General features: G+C 44.3%; 1 long non-coding RNA gene across 1 annotated transcript; it reads left to right on the forward strand.

The window, feature by feature from the left end:
- Positions 1-76: 76 nt before the first annotated feature.
- On the forward strand, positions 77-5,352 carry LOC109367934. The gene is made up of 2 exons (XR_002115527.1): positions 77-329; positions 4,475-5,352. It is a non-coding gene; the product is annotated as an uncharacterized LOC109367934 (long non-coding RNA).
- Positions 5,353-6,033: the final 681 nt, after the last annotated feature.

Here is a 6,033-nt window from a genome sequence, read left to right on the forward strand (position 1 = left end):
AAAAAAAACCCACAGTGTTCACTGTAACTAAGATTCTTCCACTACCTTCACACTTTATTAACAAGCACAGCTGCGTCAGCTGTGATGGAACTGACGCAATTCACACCTGCAAAGATCCAGCTGGGTGTAATTGTCCCATGTGCTTTATAGGCAGGCTGTTCTACCCTCACTGCTGGCTGGGTGGGCAAGGAGGTGCTTGAAGAAGTGCTGGTTGGACTGATGCACAGTTGGTCTTGCTCTTGCTCCTCACAAGGAAGAGCTGTAGCTGATCTCTTGGTTTCCAGGTGAAATGGAGATGGTTTTTACGAGTTCCCTTTTCTAAATACAGGGTAAGCTCTTAGAAATCAGTCTCTTTAGCTCAGTTTGACAAAGAATAAGCATAGCTCTGCTTCATCTTCTTTGCAGAGCTGGTCTGAGATCAAAGGTGAAAAAATGAGAAAGGACAGCTGCACCCTGTGAAAAGCTGACCTAGGGGTGACTGCTGCACTGGCTGCAGGGTGGGTTGTAATGGGAGCTTATGTATGTGTTGCCTTGTGTAAGGCCTATGTTTTCAGATCACTTCTGGTGTTGGGATCCCATGCTGACTCAAAGCATGTAGCTCTTGCTCTGTAGTGAGGCAGGTGCTCCCCAACTCACCTCACCAGTTCCTCATCTGAGGGGCTCCTGGAGGTAGCTGGCAAGGTGCTACTGGGATGTTTGTGGCATGGCAGCCTTGCTAGATATCACAGATAGCTTTTCATTGTCAAAGCTATGACTCCTTGATGAAATTAATTTCCTTCTAACTTGTCAAGATCCATGTATGCATGTGCTGGCAAAGAGTTTTAATAAAATAGCTAGCTTAACTGAGTGCATTAGGGGGTGATCTAAAGCCAGATTCAAGCAGTGCGATTCCCTCTCTCGTGCGCACGCGAATAATCTCTGCTGGCACTTCCAAATGGCCTTTAAGTTAAGCTTTAATGAGCAGCAGCAAAAGGAAGGGTGTCTCTGAATCTCTGTATCTCAGTTCATGCTATTCACATCACGTGTGAGGCCGAGGGGCTCCTCTGTGATTAAGCTTCTGTTTCTATTAAACATGAGAGGCTGCTCTGTTTGAATACCTCACCTGAGCTGCACTCTACAGAACAGTCCCAGGTTGCAAACTTCTCTGTCACAGAGTGTAAGTAGACTCTGTGTTGTTAGTCAGCCTCATGCCTTTATTGTACTGAGAAAAATGAATCCTTGTTTTCTGATGTTAACAGTGTATTTCACACAGGCTTCCCTTGGTGGTGATTAGATCCCCAGGAATAACTCCAAGCCCAGCAGTGGTCAAAGGGGTCAAGGAGGATCTGTTGTGCTTAGGATTTTTCAGTCCTCTTTCCTTGAAGGAAGGGACTGGCGCATAAGCAACCCCTGTGCTCTGTGATATAATGGTAGCTCTCTGTTTTGCACTGAGTTGATTCAGTGTGTATGTTTTCTAAGTTTTCCATACCCTGTGTAATTTTCCAGACGTTTGAATTGTCTCTCTGGAAGAATAACTGGTGCAGACTATTTCATTCTTTCCTCTGAATGAAGTGTTATGATGCCCATGGCTGCTGGGCTCTGGTGGTTCTTATCTGGATGATTGCTGAGCAGTCCTAGAGGTGAAAACATGGGGAGGTGCACCTTCAATCAATATTTCTGAAGGAAAAGCAGTCCTGGAGTCAAAATGTTTGGAGCGAATGTTTTCACTTCAGCTCCTCAAATACTCATCACGTGGTTCACAAAGGTTACCCTGTCCTGCACAGTGATTAACAGCTCCTCTTGTAATTGCCTTATGTGGAGACTGTGTTTTAAATGTTCCTGTGGTGGGAATATTACTACTTTGTGTGTTATGAATGGGAGTGAATGTGAAAACAGCTTGAACCTACAAGCCTTGTTGGGCTAGTTGTATGGCTGGGCTCCCCCTGGCCTTCATATCTTTGTCCTCAGTGTCCTCATCCTTATCTTTCTCATCCTCACTTTCCCTGGGGGGCAGCCAGAGGCAATTCTTCTGGGTTGCCCAAGGAGGTTGTGGATGCCCCATCCCTGGAGGCATTCAAGGCCCCGTTGGATGTGGCTCTGGGCAGCCTGGTCTAGTGGCTGGAGACCCTGCATATAGCAGGGGGGTTGAAACTAGATGATCTTTGAGATCTTTTTCAGCCCAGGCCATTCTATGATTTCACTGGCAGTATTCCTGTGTTTTCAAGTGTGTGCACTTCTGAAGGTCCTTAGTCCCTCAAAGTCCTCCCCCAACAAAGTGAGCTCCTCAGCGCTGCAGTTTCTTGGAGTTTCTTTTGGTAACCAGCACACGCCAGGGCTGCCCACTTCAGAAGTACGAGATGGTCTTATGAGTGTCTTGAAATTGGGTTAATGTGATCTTGAGGGGAAAAGATTGTATTTTCCATGGAAAATTTCTCCAGCTTCAGAAGACAGTTGTGTTGTGCACAGTCTCTACACAGCTCTACCCCTTGGTTAAAATCCTTATGGAAGAGGAGACTGGCTGGCCTAAGGGTCCTTCCTGTGGCAGGGTGTGTTTTTCTGTCTCTGATAGAGAAGGGAGGCTGAAAATTAATCGTTTTCTTGAGTGGACACATTGGAATTTCAAATCATCGCTGCAGAGCATATGCACGATCCTTGTAGTAATACAGGATAGGCAGCAATTTGTTACACTGGATTGTTTCCTGTAAGCTGCAACAATATTCTGGTGCTTTTCTCTTTAGAATGATTGTAGTCTGTCATGCTTGGGTTCTACCACAATGACGTCAGTGAGTTCATGGCATTACTCATGATTGCTTTAAGTTAAGTAAAAGGACACTTGGCTGCAGCACTACCAATGTGTTTCTATTAAACAGCCTTAGGGCTCCACTGTTTCTTAATGGAAAGGAATGCCATTATCTGCATTGTATAGATTGAGAAAATGAGTCACGTTTGAGTGAGAATCTTGTTAAAAATCACTTGGCAGAGGTGGAAACAGTTGAGTGTTCTAGCTATAGAACTGCAATAGTTAACATGAGCATGAAGATGGAGCAGATCAAAATGAGAGACACGAAGTAGCACTTCTGCACTGAAGTCCAAGCAGCTGTAGCAGTTAAAATCAGGAAAGATTGCCTTTATTCAAATGTAGAGTAACCGGAACAGACATAAAACTGCAAACAGGTTTTCAGAAACGCTGTCCAGAGGTGGTTACGTGCTGCGATGATTGATGGATTGAATTCTTAATGCTCCCTTTGGGTTTACTATAAGCTGCTCACACTTATTATAGATCTCCTATATTTAATTTTGTTATCGAGTTAATTGTATTTTCCCTAAGAGCTCCAGCAGCCTGCTGTGTATTCCTCTGTCTGTGCCAATGAACTGCTCCACTTATTGGCTAATAACTGGCTGTACACATTTTTCTTTACAAATGCAATCTCCCTAAATGTTTCAGATAATACCATCTGCATAAGTATACTTCTGGCTTCTTATTCAGCTTACCTTACTCCGAGCACTGTAATATTTTGAATTACCTAAAGGCTTAGTGCCCATTTGTGGATACTGTCAGTGTCTGAACTCTAAATATAAACGCTTGTGGAAGTCAGTGTAACTGCTCCTGTTTGTTCACTATTCGTGTGAATAAATCTTGAACCCAAGGCTGAGAAAGATGGGCAAGGTCAAGCTGTGCCATGCAAGGAGGGAAGAAGTCTGAACTTCCTTTCTTTTACTTTTTGTGTCTATTGGAGTTTTGGTAATACTTTTTTGGGCATTTCCAAATGTTCAACCTTATTGTTCACACAGTGATTATACCAGCTGCTCCTGGTACAGATACAGCAGCACTTGTGCTGTGAGTGGCCAGCCTGGGATGATGCACACACAGCACTCACTTTACTAGGAAAACATGTGTGGTTGCTGGGTAGGAAGAGTATGGTGGGCTCTTGTCTGAGGTGCCCTGTTGCTTTAAGCATCTCAGCTGTGACTAATATGTTCAGTCGAATTTCATTTTCCTGTGCTAGTAAAAATTCTGATGCTGATTGGAGAGATACCATAAACTCCCTCTGTGTGCATTGCTATAATATAGCTCTTTCCTCCCTTATTACTAATGTGTTCCATCATTCCCCAGACAGTGCTGGGATGTGCTAAATGCTTTAAAGCTGCACAGATGGTCTCTGTGGAGGATTTCATTTGGCAGAGTCACTGCTGGAGAAGCAAAAGGAGTAATAAGCTGGTGATGGCCAACGTCTGTGTGGGATTCCTCTTCCCTTCCTTTAAAAGTAGTAGTTTTCATTTTTGTCTTTCCGCAGATAATCTGTAGAGAAAGCCTTTCAGTTCACATCAGGCACACTCAAGTCAGGGCGTAGATATTGCAAATTGCTCTCTGGCTTCAACCAAAGCTACTGAGAGCTGTAGAAGACTTTAGAGTCTCCATCTGAATTTGTTTATTTTGTATTGCGTTTTCATTTTGACTTCAAATATCAGCTGAGGTATCTGTTCTGACCAACAGATATGTTCACCATGGAAAGAAAAGAACCCAGAATACCACTGGTGTGCTTTCTGATCCTGGACGAATGAAGATCTGAACCCACACTGCTTCTGGATGTCAGACCTTCTGTTAGAGAGCATTCTTCTCTTTATTTTCTTCTCTATCATCCAGCGAATGTTTTCTTATTTGTTCAGAGCAGCTCTCAGAGAGGGGAACAGCCATGATTTGTATTACTGTACTGGTGGTTGAGAGGCTCTGATTTGGACTGCATCAAGAACAATATTTGCATGTCCATGCCCAGCTAACTAGCCTGCTGTCCGCTCTTGGTATGAAATTTATTGTATGTTAAGAGCAGCAGATTCTTCCCAGACAGAAGAAGGGTCCTAATACTTTTCTGTGCCAGCAGCATGTGTAGGAGTCAGGTGTTGGTGTGTCTTTAAGGATCCAGCCTCAAGTCCAGGGAGATCCTGGAGCTGAGATGAGACCCAGGATAGGCTGTAGCAAAGAAAACCATCTCCTGGTGGTGTAACATCTTTCTGGGTGCCAGTTTCTGGCATGATCCTGTGATCTTTCTCCTTGATTTCTTTTCCACATCCTTGATAACACACAGCATCACATCCACACATCACTGTCTGCACATCACCCAGGGCAGACAAAACAGAGCAGCTCCTGCCTGTAGTGTGACAAGGAAGCTTTGATCACTCGGACAAAATCAGGGTTAAAATGGAGCCCAAAGCGCACCCTCCTCCATTGTGCTGGGGTGCTGTTTCCACCGGAGCCATGCCTACCTTGTATTGACGTTGTTCCTTCAGCTGCTGGGTTTGATCACTGTATGCTGCCACTTGTCTGTTGATAACAGGGCATCCTGCAGCCAGCAGATGTGAAGGGACAGTCACTGGGCAGGGATGCCAATAGTCCTACGTGAGTTACCTGCTAGGATTTTCTTCTTAGGCAATGTGAAGCATCAGCTGGACAAGAGTGCATGGAGCTTGACTGTGGACTAGAGGTCCAGTGGTGTTCCTGCTCACTCAGACCCTGCTTGTGCAGAGTTGGCCTGGTAGGTGGAGTGGCTGGCATGTTCCTCATAGGTTTAACTTGAAACCCTGTATTGAATATGAAGCCTCTGCTGAGGCTGCTGGCCACCTCTGCCTTCTGGTAGATGGAAGTAAAATACTTTTGAATGCAGCAGGATGGAGAGTTTGCATCCCTTTGTTATAGAACTAAGCTGTGATCTGAGAGTTTGCATACTCAGATGATGGGATACCACTGATAAGGCTCTGGATGAGAAATACTGGAGATGTTTAGAGGAAATATGGGTTTTCTTTTAAAGGTTGTGCAAAGCATTACTACTACTATCACCTGTCATACTCTGATTAGGCTGGAGGAGTATTTGCCTTTAGGGAAAACTGATTAACTTTGCTGCTAGACTTGCAGGATCTACAGATCTACAACCTAATTACAAGGGGAAATAAACTTTTAAGGCAGTTTAATAAGCTGAGTCTTTATATGAAGACTTTTTCCTCTACACTGGGAGTACCAGTCTATTTGGACAAGTCACTCCACTATTCTCCATGAGGAGA

This window comes from Meleagris gallopavo, chromosome 5, assembly GCF_000146605.3.
Source record: "Meleagris gallopavo isolate NT-WF06-2002-E0010 breed Aviagen turkey brand Nicholas breeding stock chromosome 5, Turkey_5.1, whole genome shotgun sequence".
Classification (NCBI taxonomy): domain Eukaryota; kingdom Metazoa; phylum Chordata; class Aves; order Galliformes; family Phasianidae; genus Meleagris; species Meleagris gallopavo.